This window comes from Natator depressus, chromosome 3 (assembly GCF_965152275.1).
Source record: "Natator depressus isolate rNatDep1 chromosome 3, rNatDep2.hap1, whole genome shotgun sequence".
NCBI classification, from domain to species: Eukaryota; Metazoa; Chordata; order Testudines; family Cheloniidae; genus Natator; species Natator depressus.
The window spans coordinates 27,964,111-27,990,954 of record NC_134236.1 but is presented as its reverse complement, the minus strand read 5'-3'; the positions used below and the strand labels follow the sequence as shown (position 1 = coordinate 27,990,954).

Here is a 26,844-nt window from a genome sequence, read left to right as displayed (position 1 = left end):
CATATTTGGGGTCAGGAAGGAATTTTGCCCTGGATCAGTTTGGCAGAGACCCTGGGGTTTTTTGCCTTCCTCTGCACATGGCGCATGGGTGACTTGCAAGTTTAAACTAGTGTAAATGGTGGATTCTCTGTAACTTGAAGTCTTTAAATCATGCTCTGAGGACTTCAGTAATTCAGCCAGAGGTTAGGGGTTTATTACAGGAGTGAGTGGGCAAGATTCTGTGTCCTGCAATGTGCAGAAGGTCAGACCAGATGATCATGATGGTCCCTTCTGGCCTCAAAATCTATGCGTCTATGAGGATATGCTATTTCCTGACCCATTTTCTTTTGCAGTTTGACTGCTACTGATGAAGACCTGGAAACTAAACCACTGCCTGCCTAAACAGAATACCCGAGCCTGACCAGAGCAAGAAAGGGAGCTTCATACAGCTTTTCTTGCAATAGGAATGATAACCAGAAGAAATTTGTTTGCTGAAAGACAAAAGATCCTGTTAACTTCAGAAGGCTTTGAAAGGCCACTCATTCTCTGAGTGGTCAAGGCTTTTTTCTGACTTCATGATCTTCAGGAAACAATAAGACAGCTACAGATAAGCGAAGTATCTTACCTGCATTTGTTGCTCACACAAACCCTTCATTGACATAAGATAAGCGGAGCACCTTTACATAGGTGACTTGGCATTATTTCCCCCATTTTACAGATGGGGAAACTGAACAACTTGGAACTTACATGAGATGATGAAGGCTACAGAGAATAAAATGAACCCCCACGCAGAGGCCTAGCACAACGCTTATGCAGTGCTTCCGTCCCACTAAAGTCACTAGGACTTAGAGGGGGTATAAGTGGTACATTGACCTTATGTTGGTTCTTTGCATGGGGGTGACTTTCAATGAGAATGAGTCTGTGGTAGAGGAATGTGACCCCAACAGGCTCAAACCCTATATGGCAGAGAAAAAGAATCACCAATTTGTTATTTAAAAATTTCCAAAAGACCCTAAATGACTTAAGGGTCTAAATCACATTGACCTTCAATGGAATTTAGGTGTCTGAATCACTTATGCCCTTCTGAAAATTTTACTCTTCATCTCAGTCCTCTATTCTAGGCACTAATACATACTCCTTCCCACTTTAAAACTTGTTCTTCAGTTCATTTTTCGATCACTAGAAGAAAAACACAGGAGAGGGTTTTTGAGCAAGGTTGTTTGCTGCATGTTTATAGCGGTCATTTTGTGTCTGGTTTAAAATAAATGCTTCTTGCTCAAAAGTTGTAGAAACAGTTATTTGACTTATCATTTCTGGGAACTTAAAATAAACCATATGATTCTTGAACACAAGTGGTGAGTATATTTTTTTCTGCGAAGACTGCGCAGCAGGGCTATAAAGAGAATGTCTATGTATTAAGTATTAGTGCCTAGAGTAGAGGACTGTGATGAAGAGTAAAATTTTCAGAAGTGCATAAGTGACTCAGACACCTAAATTCCACAGAAGGATCTGTTTATATGGCCATGCCAACAGTGCTCTTCTAGGATGCTGGGTGAGTACTATCATTATTTTATTAATCATTCAGATTTTTCTAATCTGTTGTCTTAAGGAAAATATATTTCTTAGCTATATTGCAACCTGAAACGTATTTGGCGGGCCCCATTTCAAATCTGGATGCTCAAGATGGTCCCTGAGTTCTGCAGTTAGGGGTTCAACTTGATTTTTACTTTATAAAATGAACTGCATATTTTAAAAGCAAAAACAATAGCATTTTATTAATGTTGATGAATCTATTTAGACCAATCTGTACATTTTGTGAAATTAATGACTGTGTTTATATATATGGATAAACATATGGGAGATATATATAGATTTCCATATGTGGATCGGCTATTGGGGCATACATTTGTTTTGCAGATTGAAACAAGAAACCTGAGAGAACTTAAGTAGTCAACAAATCAAAACATTCATTTCCAAAAAAGTCTAGGTGCTATTCAATTCTGCAGAAAACAGAATACATAAATCAGACAATCACTTTCTGATATTTCATTCTGAGTGTAAGGATTATTAATACAGTAGAGGAAAAGTTATATACAAGCCATGCAAATACTGTATTTATAACTGGAATCCTTATTATTTTCCAGCATTATAACTACTTTTCTACACCCACTGAACTATGATCTGCTAAATTTCCCACCACCAGTCAACATGCATTGACTGTACTGCCCAAATATTGATTCATCCATGCATTACAGATTATTGTTATTGTAGGAGGTCAGAAAATGCTCTGGTTTCAGTGGTAGCCGTGTTAGTCTTATCAGCAAAAAAACTGAGGAGTCCTTGTGGCACCTTAGAGACCAATAAATTTATTTGGGCATAAGCTTCCATGGGCTAGAATGCTCTGAGAATCACAGGGACATAAAAGCAGATGAGTTAAAAAAAAACGTTGTTGTTCTTAATTGTGCTGTGCATCTCTCTCACCCAGGCAACCCAATCCTTTCTCAATGAAGTAACTAGCATGAAATATGTTCTGCAGCTATCTACAGCTTAGCATCAGTACCATGTACACAGGGGTACGAACTTTGGAACGTAGCCTCTGAATCTAAAAATCAAAGGCTACATCACAACAATTCCAGCCCAGTTCTATGCACACCACTAGTTTCTGGGCAGCTGCTACTGAGGTTGTTCTCATTGCCACTGTCCTCTTTGCACTCTGGACTGGTCCAAAAACTTGTGCAAATGCAAAGGCTTTTATAAAGGTCTCTATCATAAACTCCTAGAAGGTAAAATTACTTTCTTTTTTTTCAAAAGGCTTAGTGTAAGTATAGATGGTAAAATGGGCACGCACCTTGGTTTCTGCTTGTCTCTTGAAATGCATATGATCCAAGCCCTTTTGGATGTCAGAAATATTTTGGGTGAAATCCTGGTTCCGTTGAAGCCAATGGGAATTTTGCCATTTACATCAATTGAGCCAGGATTTTACCCTTGATGCCTTTTCACCCCTCTGCACTTCCAGAGTCACATCTGTAGGGAGAATGGAAAAAGGTTTCATATGATGAGTATGTGGCATGGAGCCTCCATTGCTTCGCCAGGCACAGAGTTTCCTCCTCTGCTGGTGGGAGCCTGGGGTAAATCAGTCTGACTCATGTTTTTATTCTTCCATATTTACAAGGTGGGCCTCAGGGTAGGCCCAAGGGTACTAAGTTCATAACATAAAGAGGGGAATACCTTTCCTGACCCCCTGTCTGAGGTGTAGCCTTATTATGCTGGCCTCTGGTATCAGCCTTTTCCCCAAACAGTCCATTAGTGAGGTTGCTTCCCCTGTAGGAAGGAGAACAGACTTCCATTTAGGAGAAGCCTTTTCCCCTACTGTCACTAGCCCTGCTGCAGCTTATCACCCATGTCTCCTCTCTCTCACCAGAAAAGGGGGTTTTAAAGGTCATTGGTAGCCCTTAAGTGGCCATAGGTGTCTCTAATTAACCTGAGGTAAACCTTTTTCAGCTCATAGGGAACAGGGCCTTCACCATTCTAGGGCTGCTATATCTGCCCTCCACCTCTCTCTTATATCTATCAGGGCTGACTTTGTCACAAGAGATCAAGCATTTCTAATCTGACCCAAGAGAGCAAGTAACAGATCCTTTCGTGATGGTTCATATTGGCACTAATGACACTGTGTTGTAAGATATCTAGCAGACAGTAGATGATTTCAGGGAACTTGAAAGCATATTGAAGAAGAAGAATGTCCAAGTGATCTTCTCTGAGAACCTTCCTTTCCCATGAATGAAGACAGAAGGCAGAAGTTTCTAGAAGTAAACCGCTGGCTAGGTAAGTGGTGTATGGTTTTGGTTTTGTGCAACGTTGGTCCACTTTCTGTAGTGATAGGGGGCTGTATAGTTTGAATGGCCTTCACCTCAGTAGAAGGGGAAGCAAGCTCTTCAGAGACGGGCTAGTTAGAGTAGTCAGGGAAGCATTAAACTAACACCAAAAGACAGGGTTAAAAAAAAGGGGAAGATCTGAGCACTCAGCACAAAATGGAAATGTTGAGAACAAAATTAATCAAGCAAGCAAAGACACGAAGAGAAGAAATTATTAAACTGCCTATACACCAATGTTAGGAGCCTGGGTAACAAACAAGGAGAATTTGAATTGCTCATTTATGAGAATAAATTTGATCTAGGTGATATGACTGAAAGCTGGTGGGGTGATTCACATGATTGGAATGTTAAAAATCAATGGTTATAACCTATTCAGGAAGATCGAGTGGGCAAAAGGGGAGGGAGAGTGGCACTCAATGTCAAAATGGCATTACCTATTTCCCAGTCACTGATAACTCTTAAGAAAATGATCTTGAATGTTTATGGATAAATGTCATAACAGATAAAGCACAGGATGGTGTATTAGTGTCTGCTACATACCACTAAATCACATTAGAGAACAGGATGACTGCTTTCTTGCAGATCTATCAAAAAAAAGTAGGAAAAAAAGAGTGTCACAGCTGAATATAAGATTGAACAGATAGTTTAGCATAAGTTCCTTTCCCAGACCCAGAGCTTGTTTCTCTCACCAACAGAAGTTGGTCCAATAAAAGATATTACTCCCCCACATTTTATCTCTAATATCCTGGGAATGATATGGGTACAGAAACGCTGCATGCAACCAAACAGATTATCAAGCAAACAATAAGAGAGTCAGGGGAAATAAGCTGCACCCTATAAAGAGGAATGAAAGCGTGCATACTCCTGTATACCAGAGAACTACAGGACACATACCATGGAAGCCTCCCTGAGGCACATGCCTCCTTGTGTTCTCCCTATAGCAGTACAGCTCCTTACCACATCTTCCTGTGGGATGTGCCTTAAAAACATGCTCTAGTGGCTAGAGTCTAGTTAAAAGAAACAAATTTGGTCATATGGGATCTGGCCCATGGGTAGTTAAAGTATCAGTGTATTATCTTTCTACAGAGTCTTTTCCTGCTGCCCAAGCACATGTACCAATGGGATAAAATATGATTTCTAATTTCTTTGTCACAGCTTAGGGCTCTTTGCATAACACCCACCCTCATTTAATTCAGCACACTCACATTTACACATCCTTCTGATCATCTTCAGGGACAGTTTCCTGTCTACTGTGTGTTTCCTAAAATGTAGTGTATCACTGAAACTCCTCAATTGTCTATGCAGAGTTGGAATAACAACAGCAGTCTCTCCCTGTGTCCAAATGCTTCTGACTTGGCAGCAAAAAGAGAAATCTGGTCTATGAGTCCTTTTGGTCAGCACAGTACTCTGAGCCAACCGCTGACTCATTGTTCCTACTCCAGTCTGAACAGCTGACTCACTGACCTTCGTTCCAGGAAATCTTGCCTAGAGTCAAAGTGATACATGTAGTTTATTTATTTGGTGTATGCAATCTGGTCAAGCCATAGCGTTCTTATCAATGATGTTCAAGGCACAAAGATCTCCAGGAAGCTGTGTCATTTTGCAGTTCTCAACAATATATGTCATGGTTTCTGGCTGCCCACATTGACAGAGTGCAGTGGTTCTCAACTAGGGGTACGTGTACCCCTAGAGGTACACAGAAGTATTCCAGGGGGTACATGAACTCATCTAGATATTTGCCTAGTTTTACAACAGGCTACATAATAAGCACCAGCCAAGTCAGTACAAACTAAAATTTCATACAGTGACTTGTTTATACTGCTCTATATGCTATACACTGAAATATAAGTACAATGTTTATATTCCAATTGATTTATTTTATAATTATATGGTAAAAATTAGAAAGCAAGCAATTTTCAGTAATAGTGCGCTGTGACACTTTTGTATTTTTACATCTGATTTTGTAAGCAAGTAGTTTTTAAATGAAGTGAAACTTATACGGAAGACAAATCAGACTCCTGAAAGGGATACCATTGTCTGGAAAGATTGAGAGTCACTGACATAGTGGATTGTCTCTAAAATGCCACTGAAATTCTGCTGCTGCACAAATTCCATGTCTGGTACAAAACCAGTTCAGCAGTCTCCACTGACTTTGTGGTAAACGAAACCCAGGTTGGCACTGTGTGAGGTCCAAGACAAGATAATTATTTCTCACTTTCTCTGAGGACCATGAAGCTTGCCATGCATCCTCTATCCACAATGGGCACTCTGAGGGCAGGTGACCAACTGGTAGATTAAACAAGTCTTTAATTAATGGTAGATGTGGCATATCACACAATTTCATCACATGCTTTGCTACACTTTCCTCTCTGCAAACACTGGGTGGAGCAATATTGCAGAGAACTGGTAACCATGGTAGAGGAGTAGATTTAAATGTGCCTGAAATAATACACATGGTGAAATTAAGTTGTACATCAATCATCTTTGTATAAGATGAATGAGCCCATACTGGAGTGCACTACTCCGGTGCTGAATAACAGAGTGCCAAGGATTAAGTGCATAATGTTTGGGCATTAGGTGGCATATGTGTGCATTCAGTGCAAGGAGCTCCTGGTTCTCAGAGAGCATGTACAGGCTTTGGAGACCAGGGTGGCTGAGTTGGAGAAGATAAGGGAGACAGAGAAATACATAGATGAGACTTTCAGGGACACAGTAGAACGGTTCCACTCCTGGTCTGACAGCCTCTTGGCTGTTGAGGAGGATGAAAGCCTCAGGGAAGGAGAACATCCAACTGGAGCAGAGGGAAACAATCCCATATTTGGAACCCTTCCATGTTGTTGTGGTATCCTCTTGCACTGAGGGTACCTCTCCGGGGGTGGGAACTCCAGTTATTAGGAAGAGACAGGTATTAGTAATGGGCGATTTGATCATTGGAAACATAGATAGCTGGTTTGAGATGACCAGGAGAACCACATGGTGACTTGCCTGCCTGGTGCGAAGGTTGCGGATTTCTCAAGACATCTAGATAGGCTTATGTGTAGTGCTGGGGAGAAGCCGGTGGTTGTGGTACATGTAGGTACCAGTGACATAGGGAAGGATAGGAGAGAGATCCTGGAGGCCAAATTTAGGCTGCTAGGTAAGAGATTGAAGTCCAGGACCTCCATGATAGCACTCTCTGAAATGCTTCCAGTTTCACGCACAGGGCCAGTTAGCCAGGCAGAACTGCAGGGTCTCAATGCGTGGATGAGATGATGGTGTAGGGAGAAGGGGTTTAAATTCATTAGGGACTGGAAAACTTTTGGGAAAGGGTGAGCATATACAGGAAGGATGGGCTCCACCTAAACCAAAATGGAACCAGATTGCTGGCATTTAAAATTAAAAAGGCCGTAGAGCAGTTTTTAAACTAAGGGCTGGGGGAAAGCCGACAGACATAGGTGCCAACTCTGTGGGTGCTCCGGAGCTGGAGCACCCGGGGGAAAAATTAGTGGGTACTCTGCACCCACCGGCAGCCAACCTCCCCTCAGCCCCCACCCCACCATCTCCTCCTCCTGCTCTTCCCCTGTTTGCACCGCATCCCCGCTCCTCTGCCCATCTCCCAGCGCTTCCTGCCTAGCTGCCACCAAACAGTTGTTTGGCATCATTAGCACACTCCAGGAGGGTGGGGAGGAGCGGGAATGTGGTGCGCTCAGGGGACGAGGTGGGGAAGAGGTGGGGCCAGGGCGGGGATTTGTTGAAGGAGTTGGAATACAGGCACAGAGGGGGCAGAACTGGGGTGGGGACTCTGGGGAAGAGGTTGGAATGGGCGTGTGGAATGGGGGGGCAGGGTTTGGAATGGGGTCCCATATGAGGAGAGATTAAAGAGACTAGGACTTTTCAGCTTGGAAAAGAGGAGACTAAGGGGGGATATGATAAAGGTATATAAAATCATGAGTGGTGTGGAGAAAGTGAATATGGAAAAGTTATTTACTTGTTGCCATAATATAAGAACTAGGGGCCACCAAATGAAATTAATGGGCAGCAGGTTTGAAACAAATAAAAGGAAGTTCTTTCTCACACAGCGCACAGTCAACCTGTGGAACTCCTTGCCTGAAGAGCTTGTGAAGGCTAGGACTATAACAGGGTTTAAAAAAGAACTAGATAAATTCAAGGAGGTTAAGTCCATTAATGGCTATTAGCCAAGATGGGTAAGGAATGGTGTCCCTAGCCTCTGTTTGTCAGAGGGTGGAGATGGATGGCAGGAGAGAGATCACTTGATCATTAGCTGTTAGGTTCATTCCCTCCGGGGCACCTGGCATTGGCCACTGTCAGCAGACAGGATACTGGGTTGGATGGAACCTTTGGTCTGACCCAGTATGGTCATTCTTAAGTTCTTATGCTCTTATGGCAGAGGGGGAGTCGAGCACCCATGGGAAAGAGGGGAAGTCGGCGCCTATGGGTGTGGAGGAGCACATGGTTCGGACATCTCTTAGGGAAGGATCTATAAATGGAGATTCCCTGTGTCCTAATAAGGAGGAGAGGATGGAAGATGATAAAATACAGGTAGGATATGATGAGAAACAGTCAAAAGAAAAAAAGTTCCATTCAATTACATCATGTAATGGCAGACAGCTAAAAAGAGACAAGTTTTTAAAGTGCTTATATACCAATGCTAGAAGTCTAAATAATAAGATGTGCGAACTAGAGTGCCTCATATTAAATGAGGATATTGCTATAATAGGCATCATGGAAACTTGGTGGAATCAGAATAATCAATGGGACACAGTAAGGTACAAAATATATCAGAAGGACAGAACAGGTCATGCTGGTAGGGGAGTGGCACTATATGTGAAAGAAAGCATAGAATCAAATGAAGTAAAAATCTTAAATGAACCAAACTGTACCATAGAATCTCTATGGATAGTAATTCCATGCTTGAATAATAAGAATATAGCAGTAGGGATATATTACAGACCACCTGACCAGGATGGTGATAGTGCCTGTGAAATGCTCAGGGAGGTTAGAGACACTATTAAAATAAAAAAAACTCAATAATAATGGGGGATTTCAACTGTCGTCGTATTGACTGGGTACATATCACCTCAGGAAGGGATGCAGAGATAAAGTTTCTTGACATCTTAAATGACTGCTTCTTGGAGAAGCTAGTCCTGGAACCCACAAGAGGAGAAGCAATTCTTGATTTAATCCTAAGTGGAGCACAGGATCAGGTCCAAGAGGTGAATATAGCTGGACCTGCTCGGTAATAGTGACCATAATATAATTAAATGTAACATCCCTGTGGCGGGAAAACACCATAGTAGACCAACACTGAAGCATTTAATTTCAGAAAGGGGAACTACATAAAAATGAAGAGGTTAGTTAAACAGAACTAATTAATTAAGAACTAATGGTAATTAATTGATCTTTAACTATTCATCGTAAATAGGCCCAATGGCCTGTGATGGGATGTTAGATGGGGTGGGATCTGAGTTACTACAGAGAATTCTTTCCTGGATATCTGGCTGGTGAATCTTGCCCACATGCTCAGGGTTCAGCTGATTGCCATATTTGAGGTCGGGGAGGAATTTTCCTCCAGGGCAGATTGGAAGAGGCCTTAGGGGGTTTTCGCCTTCCTCTGTAGCATAGGGTATGGGTCACTTTCTGGAGGATTCTCTGCACCTTGAAGTCTTTAAACCATGATTTGAGGACTTCAATAGCTCAGACATAGGTGAGAAGTTTATTGCAGGAGTGGGTGGGTGAGATTCTGTGGCCTGCATTGTGCAGGAGGTCAGACTGGATGATCATAATGGTCCCTTCTGACCTTAATATCTATGAGTCTATGAGAAATTAAAAGGTATAGCACCAGAAGTAAAATCCTTGCAAACTGCACGGAAACTTTTTAAAGACACCATAATAGAGGTTCAACTTAAATGTATCCCCCAAATTAAAAAAACATCATAGGAGAAACAAAAAAGAGCCACTGTGACTAAACAACAAAGTAAAAGAAGCAGTGTGAGGCAAAAACAAACAAACAAACAAAAATAAGGCATCCTTTAAAAAGTGGAAGTTAAATCCTAGTGAGGAAAATAGAAAGGAGTAAACTCAAGCAAATGAAGGGTAAAAATATATTTAGGAAGACCAAAAAAGAATTTGAAGAACAGCTAGCCAAAGACTCAAAAAGTAATAGCAATTTTTTTAAGTACATCAGAAGCAGGAAGCCTGCTAAACAACCAGTAGGGCCACTGGACGATCGAGATGCTAAAGGAGCACTCAAAGACAATAAAGCCATTGCAGAGAAACTAAATGAATTCTTTGCATCGGTCTTCATGGCTGAGGATGAAGGAGATTCCTAAACCTGAGCCATTCTTTTTAGGTGACAAATCTGAGGAATTGTCCCAGATGTCATTAGAGGAGGTTTTGGAACAAATTGATAAATTAAACAGTAATAAGTCACCAGGACCAGATGGTATTCACCCAAGAGTTCTGAAGGAACTCAAATGTGAAATTTCAGGACTACTGACTGTCATCTTTAACCTATCATTTAAATCAGCTTCTGTACCAAATGACTGGAGGATAGCTAATGTGACATACATTTTTTAAAAGGGCTCCAGAGGTGACCCCGTCAATTACAGGCCAGTAAGCCTGACTTCAGTATCGGGAAAACTGGTTGAAACTATAGTAAAAATTGTCAGACACATAGATGAACATAATTTGTTGGGGAATAGTCAACATGTTTTTTGTAAAGGAAAATCATACCTCACCAATCTATTAGAATTCTTTGAGGGGGTCAACAAGCATGTGGACAAGGGGGATCCAGTGGATATAGTGTATTTAGATTTTCAGAAAGCCTTTGACAAGATCCCACACTTAAGGATTTTAAGTGAAGTAAGCAGTCATGGGATAAGAGGGAAGGTTCTCTCATGGATTGCTAACTGGTTAAAAGATAGGGAACAAAGTGTAGGAATAAACGGTCAGTTTTCAGAATGGAGAGAGGTAAATAGTGCTGAACCCCCGGGATCTGTACTGGGCCCAGTCCTATTCAATATATTCATAAATGATCTGGAAAAAGGAGTAAACAGTGAGGTGGCAAAATTTGCAGATGATACAAAACTACTCAAGATAGTTAAGTCCCAAGCAGACTGCGAAGAGCTACAAAAGGATGTTTCAAAACTGGGTGACTGGGCAACAAAATGGCAGATTAAATTCAATGTTGATAAATGGAAAGTAATGCACATTGGAAAATATAATCCCAATTATACATATAAAATGATAGGGTCTAAATTAGCTGTTACCACTCAAGAAAGAGATTTTGGAGTCATTGTGGATAGTTCTCTGAAAACATCCACTCAGTGTGCAGCGGCAGTCAAAAAAGCAAATGGAATGTTGGGAATCATTAATAAAGGGATAGATAATAAGACAGAAATATTGTATTGCCTCTATATAAATTCATGGTACGCCCACATCTTGAATACTGTGTGCACATGTGGTTGCCTCATCTCAAAAAACATATATTGGACTTGGAAAAGGTTCAGAAAAGGGCAACAAAAATTATTAGGGGTATGGAACGGCTGCTGTATGAGGAGCGATTAGTAAGACTGGGACTTTTTCAGCTTGGAAAAGAGACGACTAAGGGGGGATATGATGGAGGTCTATAAAATCATGACTGGTGTGGAAAAAGTAAATAAGGAAGTGTTATTTACTCCTTCTCATAACACAAGAACTAGGGGCCACAAAATGAAATGAATAGGGAGCAGGTTTAAAACAAACAAAAGGAAATATTTTTTCACACAACACACAGTCAACCTGTGGAACTTCTTGCCAGAGGCTGTTGTGAAGGTCAAGACTATAAAAGGGTTAAAAAAAGAACTAGATAAATTCATGGAGGATAGGTCCATCAATGGCTATTAGCCAGGATAGGCAGGGATGGTGTCCCTAGCCTCTGTTTGCCAGAAGCTGGGAATGGACAACAGGGGATGGATCACTTGATGATTACCTGTTCTGCTTATTCCCTCTGGGGCACCTGGCATTGGCCACTGTCAGAAGGCAGGATACTGGGCTAGGTGGACTTTTGGTCTGATTGAGTATGGACATCTTATGTTCTTATGTTTTTATGTTCTTATTGGTGCCCCATGTAGTTCCGTACAGTTTTTCAAGCAGATTTTTGCGCTTTTGACCTTAATTGCTGTCTTTGTAAGATGGTCACAATATGTGAGAATTCTATCCAATGTGATGCTTAGATAGACCAAGTGTGAATCATGCTTTATTCACTGATCATTGAGAACTATAGTCAGCTCTCTGCCCACTTGTACATGATGTAAGTAGAAGACACTCGACACAGTCTTACTTCCACTTGGTATCAGGCACCACTGATGACAAGAATTGGCCAAAGCCACCATATGTACATTCAGAACACTCTCAAGTATGTCAAAGAGTGTGACTGAGTGCCGAGGCATATGTTGTCTGCATAAACAAACTTGTGAGACTCAGTATATGGTAGGTAATTCAAATATAGGTTGAATAACATTGGAGGTAATTCTGATCCTTGTGGGAGGCCATTCTTCTAGTGCATTCAAACACTTGTTCTATCACCAATATGCACATGGAAATGGTGATTTCTCAAAAACACCCATTGCACATACTAATCATCTTGGTGTAGTTCTAGACAATTTCATCAAAAAGCCTTTGTGCCAAACCATATCATATGCTGTGTCAGGTGAAAGAAAATTGAACCATTCTTCAACTTACAGATACAGGTAGTGAGACAAAATAATTAAATCCATGGATTTGTGTAGTGCTCCCACTTACTTAGGATACTATACTTTCCCAGTAAACCCAGATGAATTGAATAAGGGATTAACAGGTACCCATTAAACTGAGGTTTTCTTGATTAACTAAGAAAGATGCCCAAAATCAGATAAACAGCTAAATATGACTTTCATAAGGATCTTTGCCTATGTGGTCACAAAAGCTCAGCTCAAAGCCCTTCATCAAGATCCACACAAAAAAAGGAACCACCAATGATTTTTACAAGAGCTTTCCTATTGTATAAGAGCTGGAGGACACTCTCATGTATAGTCAAAATAATATAGGTGTAGGATAAATAGATTTCAAAGTGAAAAACTGGGATATCAATTGGGCCTTGGGGAAGATGAGTCTAGTAAAGCTCAGGGGAGATACCCAACTCAGTGAGATCTCATAGGTAAACACAAGCAATACATAGGATGCTGTAACCCAGAACACTTTGGGAGTCTATAACCAGTGGAGAATATAGTAACCCAAAGCAGCCATCTTAAAATAAAGTATTGTTTAATCTTAATAGTAAGAGCATAGCACAACATAGAACAAAAGAATTTTTAAACAACAAAAGGTTTTCATGTAGATGTCTATCATACCTAGAACCCTACTCAGTCCTATTTTACTCCAGACCCACAATCTCTGGAGTCTGGGTCATCTCATCTTTCCCTCAACCCTTTTTCTTTTAAATCATTAGCCATTAATGTAATTAACCATGGGCACAACCAAGGATCATGCTGGAGTCTCCATCACTAACAATTTTTCAATCAAAATTGGATGTTTTTCTCAAAGATATGCTCTAGGAATTTTTATGGGGAAGTTCTATGGTCTATGTTATATAGGAGGTCAGACTAAATGATCACATTGGTTTCTTCTGGCCTTGGAATCTTTGAATCTATGTACATAGGAAGGTGCCAGGGGACTGTGCAGAGGAAGTGATGGTAGATGGAGAGGAGTTGGAAAGGTAATTGAAAAGGAGCTAGAACTAGCTTTGCTGAGGATAAAAAATGTTTGGAAATTCTGTTTCATAAGCTTTTACATTTCTTAGCTCCAACCAGAAACACAAATTCTGAAATATCAAGAAAAGCTGGTCTCATGAAGTTTCCAGCTTAGTCTTGAGGATGCAAGATTCAGATAGCTCAGAAGTGGGTTTTTTACCCATGAAAGCTTATGCCCAAATAAATTTGTTAGTCTTTAAGGTGCCACCAGACTCCTTGTTTTTATCTAAAATTCTGAGTGCTTTTCCAAAGCAAAATACAATTCAAAAACCTTTTGAGGTTTATTCATCACTATGGCAAAACCTTGGCTGCTTTGTTGTGAAACCACCTGTATACAACTTACAGTATATTCCTTACAGAGTTTTAGCTGTTAGCAGTACATCTGATGCAAAGGGAAACTGTTTGGCAGCTAAATTAAGGAGGAGCTGGTTTTCAAATGGTGTTTTAAAATGCACTTATCTGTAGATTTTAAAACTAAACATATATTTTATTATAGATTTGTGACTTTAAATTTATTTCTTCCAGTTCACTTAACTGTGAAGCACTTAGTTAAAACCAAGCTGTCAGCTAGCTGGATAACAACAATCTAAAGAGATTTTTGTGTTTTACCAGGATGCTTTACGTTCCTTGATAAGTGAGAAGAAATTCTTCTCTCTGGTTAATATATCAATTACAGTAATGAGTTCACTCTACAGTGAGTATAAGTCAGTCACAGTAAGCTCCATGGAAATGCCGTATTTTTAAAATGAACGTATTGGAGGGAAAACGTCAGACCTGGGGTTTGATCTGGAGTAATCAAACAAATAAACCATGTTGTAACTTTTAAAGCTCAGCTGAAAACTCTTATGTCAGTGTGAACAAATTTAAACTTTACAAAGCATTTTTCACTATCATGCTCACATTTTCCATGACATTCCTTCTCACAGTATTATAAGTTCTTGGTCACGCATATGTTTCACTGCTATATAACCCAATGAACTGGTTACTATGCTGCTGTTACAAGCATCTCATGACTTTCTGAAGAATGTAGATGTTAATGCTTGGAGACATGGGTAACCTCTAAAACCTCGATCTAGGCTCCAAAAATGAGTGCTCCAGCTCTAGCCTGGCTCCTTGTCTATGTAAAACAGCAGAGGCATCAAGCCAGTGGGAGCGTATGACATTCCAAGGTACAATCCAGACTAGTGAGGGGCTGTGTCACCACCTGCCTTGCAACCTGCGGCACCTCATAATGCTTTGCTGCTGTGGCTTCCAACCTGGGCTCCTCATAAACAACATGCAGGATGCACCTTGAATGTCTGTCTATGGCCATTGTTCTGGTTCAGCAACTTTGTGTGTTCTGCAGTGTCCAGCCCTCTCCTGGACAGTTCTGATGTTTTAGGTCTGTTGTCCCTTAAATGGAGTGACCCTAAATGGAATGACCCAGACAGTTCACAACACTGGATTAATTTTGAATAATAAAAAGTAATAATAATAATTTTGAAGAATAAAAAAGTTTATTTAACTACAAAGAGACAGATTTTAAGTGAGTACAAGTATTAAGGCATTAAAGTCAGAAATAGTTACAAGAAAAATAAAGATAAAATATTTCCTTGCACTAAAACTTTACAAACCAGGCTTGGTTCAAGGTAAAATTCTTACCATATGCTCCTGACAGCATTACTGACCAATCTGCAGGTCAGGATTCCTCCCAAAGTCAAAGAAGTGGATTCTTTTGTCTGAGGCTCAAGAGAGATGGCTAGAGGGAGATACACTGGGGTGTTTGCCCCTCACTTTTATAGTTCAGTTCCCCTCATAAAGTTCTTTCTAGCTGAGAGCAAAGAGACAAAGTATCTGATGAGGGGAGGTTTCATGCTGTTCCTTCTCTCCCTTCTGTTTGCTGAGATGCATATTTTCTTTGTCTTCTTTCTTCTTTCTCTCCCTGTTTTGGAGCTCTGTTTGCAGTCTATATGCAAACTGAGGTAAACACATATCTCTTTGTTTAAGACCTGCTTGACGAGTTTTACCTAATTGGGACTACATGAGTTTGAATATGTGCCTTTAGCATTATACAAGGGGGATTTCATAACTTTACACACAATGTTGCTACATGCTTTTTACCATATAATATTGACCAATAAGTTATTACTTTTCAAATGATACCTTACGTGGCATATTTTGGACAAAGATTATTACAACAGTGTGTAGGGTGTGAATGCAGCGGTGCACTCCATTACAGAGCACCTATGCATGATTTCCTTTTGGGGATGGAATGTGTATCAAAGGATCATATCCAAATGACAGAATAGCTAAAAGCCCTAGTAGGTCATCTAGTGTACCCCTCTTGTCTATACAGCACTGTTCTCTAAAGTATACTTTGTAGTGCTTTTTCCAGTTTATAACAGCCACATCATGTTTCTTCCACCACTTCCCTTGGAATATTCTAATTGACCTAGGGTTAGAAAAAATAATTGATAACCCGTCTACATGTTTATTTTCTTCATTTAATCAAAGGGCTTCTAATTCTACCTGCTCTGTTAGACCGCCTTTATTATTTGTACTACAGAAGCTACTAAGAACCCCCATTTGAGATCTGTGACCCATTGTGTTAGGTGCTGTATATGCACATAATAAGATACAGTCCCTGCCCTGAAGATACAGTCTAAATACTCAAGGCAGACAAAGGGTGGGAAAAAAGAAGTGCTATTATCCCACTGGGAAATAAGGCGCAGATATCTTAAGTGACTTACCCAAGATTACAAAAGAAAGTGGTGGTAGAGCCAGGAATTGAACCCTGTGCCAGAGGCACAAAATCATCTTTCCCTTCCTCTGGAGAAGCTCCTCTCCACAGATCAAGGATCAAATACCTGCAGAACTTTGTCTCCTCTTTTTCATTGAATAATACACATATCTTCGTCCATGCTCGCTTGTATATAGGATCAGCAAGCCAATGAGCTCCCAAACTTTCTGCCTCGTGACCCTTCATCCAATGTGTGGAGGTTTCTCATAAAAGAACTGTTGTGAGTGTATAAAGCTCAAGACTGAAATGACTCCTACTGGTAAGTGTATTGGTGGGGTTCATGGCTAAAGAATTTCTGTATACATCACCCCTTTGATCCAGGTTGTGCTTATTGTCCCAATCTAGCCCCGAATCTTTCTAATTAACGACTAGCTTGTGACTTAGGCCAACCCTAAGCAAGGATTAGTGAGTAAAAGATTTAGCCCTGGGAGGCAGACATACATCACTGTGTGAACACTTAGTACAAACATGACACGCATAAAATGGATTAAAAACCGGCTATCTGATATGTCTTAAAATGTAATTGTAAATGGGGAATTGTCATTAATATAGCTAAATGTAAATGTATACAAAGAATGTAGGTCTTATTTACAGAATGGCAGACTCTCTCCTGGAGAAAAGTGACTCTTAAAAAGACTTGGGGATCATGGTGGATAATCAGTTGAACATGAGCTTCCAGTGTGATGCAGGGGTCAAAATGGTTAATGAGATTCTTGGAGGCATAAACAGGGGAATCTAGAAGAGGAGCAGAAAGGTGATATTATTTCTGTATTTGGCACTGATGTGACCTCTACTGTGTCCAGGTCTGATGTCCACAATTCAAAAAGGATGTTGATAAATTGGAGGAGGTTCAGAGAAGAGCCACAAGAATGATTAAAGGATTAGAAAATATGTCATATAGTGATAGACTCAGGAAGTTCAATCTATTTAGCTTAACAAAGAGAAGGTTAAGAGGTGACTTGATTACAGTCTTTAAATATCTACATGGGGAATAAATATTTAGTAATGGGCTCTTCAGTCTTGTAGAGAAAGGTATAACCCAGTCCAATGGTTGGAAGTTGAAGCTAGACAAATTCAGACCGGAAATAAGACATACATTTTTGACAGTGAGGGTAATTAACCTTAGGAACAATTTACCAAAGGTTATGGTGTATTCTCCATCAGTGGCAATTTTTAAATCAAAATTGGAAGTTTTTCTAAAAGATATGCTCTAGTTCAAACAGGAATTATTTCAGGGAAGTCCTATGGCCTGTGTTATGCAGGAGGTCAGACTAGATAACCACAGTGGTCCCTTCTGGACTTAGAATCTATGATTCTATGAAAGTCACAATTCTTCCCAGCCTCCTCTTTGCTCCTGGAGTGTTTGTGGAAATGTATTACTGGCCTAAACTAAGAAAAAATTACTATACCTATTCATTGCTCAGACTCAATTACTCTGCAATTGGGAAAGCTGTTAGATAAGGATCCAGCCATGCCCTACACCTCTCTGCTCATCCTTTCCCTGATTGGGGAAATATGCACATGGACTCAAGATCTGGGTAGCCAACATAAAGGTGTAAAGGGAGTTCCAACTATTTCTTTCTCCTTTGATGAATGCATAGTCCAAGTCACATCTAGCGCTCTAAATGTTCATGAAGTGTATAGGAACATATGGGTAAGTCAGAATACATAATATATCTTAAATATTCACTCACTATAGGCCAGATTGTGATATTCTTACTTACATGTGGTAGTACTTTACTATGTGAATAGTCCCATTGAGTTCAATGGAACTCAGTGTGGGTACAGGCTTTGCAATCTGGCCCATATAAAAATAAGATTTAAAAATAATTTAAGAAATATAAAAGTACTGGAGGAAAAATAAAAAAATAAGGTTTTCTAGAATGATTTAGCCCTAGATCCACTTTTAGCAAAGGCTAAAGCTGTAGATATATTCATTAGCTATTTGCTTTGAGATCACTATAAAATGCAACAAATAAATAAATAAAAAATGAAAAATGCACGAGCATGTATATAAAAATAATTCTGGAGAATGTGGATCGAGACTTAACTTAGAATAAAAGACTCCTGTTGTAGCTAGATCACATTACCAGTTCATTCTCCCCTAATTCAGTACTGCCAAAGCCTGATGTGACTATAAAGACCCTAGGTTTCCTTTCGTGATGTGAAAGTTATCAGAACTTCCTTCTTTCCAGCCATGTGTTTATTTTGTTCTGTCATGATATATTTACTGGTATATAATGCATCAGACTGACCCAGAAGTGGGAGACACTACCTCATATGGGGTGGGTCAGTAGAAACAAGTCTGACAAAGAACCTCTAAGCAACCTCATTAGAGACAAAATGTTCCTTGACAGTTTCAACCATGGTGGTAAAGTCAGAGGGGAGGCAGACTTGGACAGCAGTGTCAGGCTTTCATCAACAAGCTCTGATCAAGTGTCCTGAGGTCCCAGCTAAATCCTTCAAACCTAAGGACAGCAACAATACACGAAAGGCGCTTTCACTGGCAGTCAGATGAGAATGGCCAATAATTAAAGTTGCTTAAAAATAATAACAAACATAACTTATCATAGGTTTTTCATTAACATCCATTCATCTAAAGATGAAATATTTGAGAGAGATCATACTTCCATACTTTGTCTCTCTGTATTTAAAGATCACCAGACCTGATTTACATTTACATTGAGATCTCTTTATAGTCATCTAGCACTGAAAATCACCCCTTAAAATGGCTATAAATTTACATATAAGAGGGGGGGGTAAAGGAGCCTTTGTGTAAATGAGAATCAGGCCCCATTTTGTTAGCATCTAGAAAAAGTACTTTACAGGTGCATTTCAAAGTATATGTCCTCCAGAGGGTTTGAGTTTAGCTGTAGATTGAACAGTTTTGTATTCAGCTCAACTTGAAACTCCCTGTAAAGTTCCCCTGTCCCACTCCAGTGCTGTCTGGTTTCCAAGTTGCTCCACAAGCCCTTCTAGCAACTCCTCAGCTCACTCTTGTACTCCCTTGTCTGTTATCAGTTCTTGACCAAAAGTCCATATGGACTTGTTTTAAATATGGAATTAGCAACAAATACTACAGTGGCAATATGAGGAAGTGCTGTAGCAACGAGCCATAGATAACACAAGGTTTTGGGCACTGTAATTTTTGTGTTTGTTTGTTTTCATAGGTAGTTTTTAGGTAAACTTTCTGCACTTAAGGAACTATTTCAATCAAACTAGAAAGGTTGGGGAATGAACACAACTTACTGGAGAATGCAAAAGTTTCTTAAATAACGGAAGCATAGCGAACAAACACCACCATTCCAAGGTCAAGCTACATATACATTCAGTTAAACTGAATTTGTAGGATTATCATTTTTAGCACCATTGGGTGACGGTCAATAATATTAGATATTTTACATGACAAACATCCTGTGACAAGCTTTGCACCACAATTGTAATCCAAAGGGATTCTGTAAAAATGGCATATTTGTTCCTTCCCAATTACTTCATTGCCAGTGTTGCTCAGTTTATTATTGTTTAAGCACTGTCAGCATACTCTGCGTTGTACAAGAATAAAAGAAGGTATGGTCACTATCCCAAGAAGTATACAGTCTAAAGCAAAACCTGCCCTTCTTGTCTAAGCCACACAAAGGAGTAGAGTGGCTCACAGTGGGTCTCTGAGCCTTCTTAACAGTGCAGAGCGGGATAGGAATGCATAATGGTATTCATCCCCCCCCCCAATGCGTGTTGCACATCCCAGTTTATTAAATAGCTAGCTAGATAGCCAACTCATACTATTAGACTGTTTAAAACAATGCTACGTAAACTGAGTAAAGGTTGTGGAATCAGGCAACATCCAGACAAGCCCTCATCCTGACCACACATCTCAAACTGGCAGATGACACTCAGAACCATGGAGCGTCAGTGGCCGTAGGTGATGACTCCATGGGTGCTCGAGAGCTGGAGCAGCCACGGAACAAAATTAGTGGGTGCTTAGCACCAACTGGAAGCCAGCTCCTCCCCCAGTCCTCCCATCCGCTGACACTGATCAACTCCTCCCCTTCCCTCCCAGTGCCTCCTGCCTGCCACGGAACAGCTGCTCTGTAATGGGCGGGAGGCGCTGCGGGGTTGGGGGGGACTGAGCAGGAAGAGTCAGGGCAGGGGTCGGGGCTTGGGAGAAGGGGGTGGAGCGGGGCAGGGCCTGGGCCCAAATGGGGGTGGGAAGAGGTGGGGTGGGGATGTGGGCTTGGGGGAAGGGGTAGGGTGGAGTGGGGGTGAGGCCTGGGCTAGAGCAGTGGTTGAGCATCCCTGAAGCAAGGAGGAAGCCGGCGCCTGTGTCAGTGACTGCAGTAAAAGCCAGACCTGCTAGCGCTAAAGAGGTCTCCTGCCTTGCTGAGGCATGTGTGCACAACACAGGACAGGACTTGGCCCTAAATCAAACACAGATAATGCAATTCAGACATACAAAATACAACTGATAAAACTCCACTTTCAAAGTGCTGCAGGTATCTTTGAGAGAGACATTTATTTTTTAATTAATTATTGGTATTGTTCTTTCATTGTCTAACGCTCAGATGTGTGCAGGGGTGATGCACAAAAGACATGAGTGTTGCCTGATTCATAAAGGAACTTAAGCACCTAGAAAATCACAGGAACACATTGAGATCCACAAAGCCTGAGTGAGTTAGGCACTGAGGCTCCCTATAAAACGCATGGGGAGAGATAGGCTCCTGGTTTGCAATTCACAAAAGCCAGCATGCTAGGTTGGGAGCCAACTAAATTAGCCAATGAGAGATGCCAACAAGAAGTTGTGTGTGTTAAGCCCCTCCCCCTCACAGAACTAAGCGCCTAAATCCAGGCTGCAGGGAGGCACCTACCTCTGCTGGAGATTCTCAGCTGTGATTACTCTTGGGAGTTAGGAGGTTAGGGCATTCACCTACGAGGTGGCAGATCTCTGTTCACATCCTGTCTCCTCAGGAGGTGGAGGGGGAACTTGAACCAGGGAATCTCCCACATGACAGGTAAGTACCCTAATCACTGGACAAAAAGTTAGAAGGGAGAACAGAAGACACAGCCATACTGGGTCAGATCAAATCTCCATCTAGCTCAGTAGCTTGTCTTCCAACAGTGGTTTCCTCCTCCCTCCCAATAGTTGTTCTGGGTGAACTCATGCGCAGGGCCTGATCCTGATGCTCTGAGCATACTCGTGGATTGAGCCCTGCACACGAAATTGGAAGCTGAACACCTATCTGCCCCAGTTTGTGAATCGCTCTGGAGGTTAGGTGGGAGATAGATATTCATGTGCCTCGAATGAAGCTGCAGTGCGCATGCCCCCAGAAGCCTAAGTGCTACATTTACTGGAAAAATGTAGGCACCAAGTGCGTGTAGGTACCTTCCGGATTCAGCAGGGGTTCTGTGAATTGCAGGAGAGCCTAAAACTGGGACTTAGATGCCTAAAACTAGATTCAGGGACCTATATCTGGGTTTTAGGTGCCTAAGTTCCTTTGTGAATCTAGGCCATATGGTCTAAATGAAAAGTAGGGTAGGCAGTGGGTTATTATTATATTACTATTATTTATCTTTGCAGTGTGTTCGAGGGTGTTGGGCATCTTCCAACCAAAACTCAACCTTGGATCTGAAAATCCTGTTGTGTTTTTCTCCCATTACGAACAGCAAAGGTCCTTCATTGAGAATTCAGCTGATGGTGCACAAAGTGGGATGGAATCCAGCTCATACTCTTCCATCTCTGTATTGTAGGGATAGCAGCAGCAGGCATTTGGTTTTGTCAGTACGTTTTGTAAGGAGATATGACTGAAATACAGACGTGAAACCAAATCTTGAATCGGAAGGGATCGTTTTTGCAGTCACTTTATGATGTCTCATCTAAACAGGCTGACCAGTATTGTGTCATTGTTTCCCAGTGCTCCTTCTGTCTGTCTTTCCCTGTTCGGTCTCATTTTATACTTAAATTGTAAAATTGTCAGGGCAGGGAGGGTCATGTGGTTTTCTGTTTGTACAGAACCTAGCACAGTGTGGTCCTGGTTCATGACTGGGCTCCTGGGCACTACTGCAGTATAAATAATACAAATACAAATCAAGACTAGCTGCTGTCTGGAAGGTATGCTTTTGTCACGCACAAGTTATTGGGCTCAATACAGGGGTAAGGGGGGATGAAGCTCTATGCTCTGTGCTATATGGGAGGTCTGATGCTTCTGGAATTAAAAATCTAATAATAATAACATACTATCATCAGTGCAATTAAGTGGCTAGGGAAAAAACTCATTTCATTTAGATTTAAGTTAAGAGGATTTGATGAAAATAAGGGTAGGGAAATTTCATAGGATCTGAGATACTGACAACATTCATGAAAAGGCCTTATTCTAAGCGTGGGTCTGGCTGAACTCCATTACTGAAAACACTGAAAATGGTCAGTAAATACAAATGAGTGAGACTCAACACTGATGCTTTCAAAGTTATTAATTTAAGCCAGGGGTGCCCAAATGTTGCCATACAAGGAACTGCTACAGGGCTGTACTTAGTGTGTTGCATGCAGTGTTGATGGAGTCGTGTCAGGCCCAGGATATTAGAGACACAAGGTGAGTGAGGTTATATCTTTTATTGGTCCAACTTCTGTTGGTGAGAGAGACACGCTTTTAAACTTACTCAGAGCTCTTCTTCAGATCTGGGAAACATACTCAGAGTCACTGTTAAACACAAGGTGGAACAGATTGTTTAGCATAAGTAGTTAACATAATTCACCGTGAATGGTCCCTTGAAATATGTGTTAACTACTTATGCTAAACAATCTGTTCCACCTTGTATTTAGCTGTGACACTCTGAGTGTTTCCCAGACCAGCGGAAGAGCTCTGTGTAAGCTCAAAACTTGTCTCTCACCAACAGAAGTTGGTCCAATAAAAGATATTACCTCACCCTCCTTGTCTCTGTAGTACTTCATCTGGTATTCAATTACATTATTTTAAAATTAGAACTGAATGCACCCATTCAAACTATTGGCTTGCACTTGTAAGTCTCTTTGTACCTTAATTAAAACGTGTTTTTCAGTTCAACAACAACAACAAAAAGACCTGCAGCTGATTACCTCTATCCTCATATATATGAAGATGGTGGCCAGAGGCTGAATTTAATACATGTGGAATCCATTTGGCCTCTGAGTCGCTCATTTTGCACGTTTGGTTTAAGTTGGCAGTGTTTTTTGGTAGCAATCCAGAGATTATTTTAGGTGTTATAATTTCTGATCCCAGCCAGATCATGCACTCTCAAAGTCCCTCTCTTTTGTTTCAGGCAAAAGCTACTGTCTTGCTACAATCCTTTGGCCTAATGAAGGACTGTTTTTTTTATTGAAAGTTTAAGAACTGGATTTGCACCCAGAATTTCTAGTATATCTCTTGAAATGATGAAACCCACTCAAAGTACTATAGGAAATAATTCATCATTCCATCTATTGTGTACAATCAATAACACTAAAAGACTGTCTTGTCATCTTATCAGGCTACAAGGGTTTTAGCAGTTCCTTTATTAAGCCTGGAAAAGAAAGCAAGGAGAGAGGGATTCTTTGAACATCCAAACACAGTGTCACACTGAGTGTGATCCTGACACTGCCCAGGGAACCTGCTATTCCTTTGTTTACAGATGGATCTGTGATAACCTGACAGCTCAAATGAAAGGTCACCCATGAGGACAAGCAGGGGGTTCTTTTCCATCATCTCTGAATCTTGGAAGTGGCTTTTTTGACCACCCTCAGTATCCGGACTCTCAATTAAATCCTACTTTTCCTGATGACAGAAGTATGTGGAATGTGATCAGGAGACATTCTGGTAATTTGTCTTGCATTACAAGCAGGGGAGGGGTGCCAGGGTGAAAACCCTCCTCGTGGGTATCCTGAGAGAATTCTCTCTGGATAGAAACAATGGCAACCACTGAAGTTTTACAAATATTTTAAATGTAGGGTTTTATTTAAAAAAAGCATAGCCAACCATTTCTGCTGGACTATGCTCATATATTTGCCACAACAGGTGTAAACAATTTTGAACATCAAGGGTGAAATCCTAGCCCCATTGAAATTAAGGGGAGTTTTGCCACTAACTTTGATGGAGCCAGAGATTCACCCTGAGTTTCCAATTTCTTGCAGAACAGTTTTGCTGTTTCCTTATCATGAAAGCACAGTCCTCTCAAAGGGAATTAGCAAAACACTGGAAATAACACACTGGACTAACTAACAGAGGCCAAACCCTGCAGTCTTCCAGGGATGGAGTTTCTAGCAACTGTCCCCCTGGATCAGACCAGTCAGTGGTTTATCTTGTCAAGTATCCTGCTTCTAACATGGCCGGAGTGAGCTACTTCACGGAAAGGGGCAAGAAAACCTTCAGTAGGCAGTTATGCAATACCTGGTCTGCAAAGCAGTTTCTTCCTAATGCCCAACACTTGGAGGTTGGCTTATGCCCTGAAGCATGAGGGTTTCCAACCCTTCCAGAACTCTTGTCTTGTTAAAAGTCTTTAGAGTATAACTAGACAATTTTATGGATATCAAGCATATCCAATCCTTTTTGGAACCTTACTAAGCTGCGGGTTTCAATTGTGTCTTGTGGCAAAGAGTTACACAGGCTAATAGTATGTTGTGTGAATAAGGTATTTCCTTCTATGAGTTTTAATTTTTTTGTCCTTCAATACTTAAAAAAATATGCAGGCAATTCAGTTTGTGAGACGTACCCATGATTACCCTGTTTAATAACTAGCTGACTTTTGTCTTTGACATTTGCTTGCACATACTTTGTTCTTTTTTTCCAGCACACATACAAAGCACACCATCTGTGAATATGTGCTCTGGTCCGAAGGATAGCCCCCCCACAAACATTCACTTGACACAGTTTTATTGAGTCATGGCTGGTTTCATATTTCTTTTGCCTGTATTACATTTAGTGTACCATGACCTAAGGGCAACTGCCCTCCGAAGTCTGCTCTTTTCAGCGGAGGCATCTGTACCCAATGAAGAAGAATGGTAGCAGTAGTATCAATGACAAAAGGAAGCACTCAGGCAAAAGGGAGAATTATAGCTTCAAGAGCAGCATGAATATCATCAAGAGGTCACAAATAAATTTGAGAGGGCAAGTTTACAATCAGCAGCAGAGTTTCATTATCGCTGGGCACCTCTCAACAATTCTGCATGCAACCAGCCTCAGAAGAGATGCTGCAGAAGAATGTATGGCTAATTTGACTTGAATAAATAAGCAGACAGGAACTGAGTAACCTTGGGAGGACAAAAACTGAGGAACAGGTTGTCCCCCTGAGGACTGTGCTGCGGATGAAACTACTATAAAATCTGGAAAGCATGATTTTTTAGGGAGGTTCTTCTTGGTTATTGTGATATAGATGAGTTTACACTCCATATACAAAAAGAAAAACATGCACTGTTCTTTCACCATAAAATGACTTTTATTTTGAGTTAAATAAACAAAAAACACAAGAGAACAAATGTAACATCTCCTAGAGAGAGCGCAATGTGTGTGTGTGTGTGTGTTTGTTTGTGTGTGTTCTGTTATAGTCTGCAGCAACTCTGAAAACAACACAGCTACTGAATTCTTCTGCCAGGGAGAATGCTTAGAAATGTAAATGTGCTGTATCCAGAAAAACAAAAAGAATTACAGTTACTTAGCTATATAGTCCACAGTGAGGGTGCTGCAGAGGTATGTGGGAGTGAAAACTTTGGATCTCAACTCTTCATCCTCAAAGTTGATTTCACAGGCTGATATGTGAAAAACTTTGTTTCTCAAAAATTTCATGTTTCACCAAATGTTAAGGATGTCACTGATCAGCTGTGAGACAAGGTTGGTAAAGTAATATCTTTTCTTGGACCAACTTCTGTTGATGGAAGGTACAAGTTTGTGGGTGACACAGATCTTTAGGTCTAGGGAAGAAAATCACTGTCTGAGCTAAATACAAATTAGGTCAGATTGTTAATTTTACCCCTTCTGTTTAACAATCTGTTAATTTCGAGTTTAACAATCTGTCCCAATTTGTATTTAGCTCAGACACTGTGTTTTTCTTCTCCAGATCTGAAAAAGAGCTGTGTAGCTCGAAATCTTGTACCTGCCCCAACAGAAGTTGATCCAATAAAAGATACTGCCTAACCTACCTTGTTTCTCATATCCTGGGACCAAAACAGCTACAACCACACTGCAGACCCTCCCGATAGCTTGTTTCCCCTTCCATTTTTGTTCAGCTTGACTGTAAGCTCTTCATGGCTGTGACCATCTCTTATTATGCATTTGTACAGTGCCCAGGACAAAGAGGCCCCAATCTTGGTGGAGGACTGTAATACCATAATATAAATACTACTGCTACTCCTGTCAATACACTAATGTGCAACACATCACTATGCCTACGAAAAACTTGACAATACTTGGGTAGCTGGTTGTGAGCTGACCACCACTTTGTACACCTA

At 40.8% G+C, this 26,844-nt stretch overlaps 1 protein-coding gene and 1 long non-coding RNA gene across 2 annotated transcripts in view; both read left to right on the top strand.

Moving 5' to 3' along the window:
- The window catches only part of LOC141984527 (uncharacterized), a 105,012-nt gene extending 104,434 nt beyond the window's left edge, over window positions 1–578 (top strand). The window contains exon 3 of the long non-coding RNA XR_012638752.1: window positions 333–578. This is a non-coding gene — a long non-coding RNA (uncharacterized LOC141984527). The remainder of the gene's footprint in view (window positions 1–332) is intronic.
- DDX1 (DEAD-box helicase 1) overlaps window positions 1–26,844 on the top strand; it is a 413,174-nt gene that overhangs the window by 218,519 nt on the left and 167,811 nt on the right. The gene's annotated exons all lie outside the window — the stretch shown is intronic.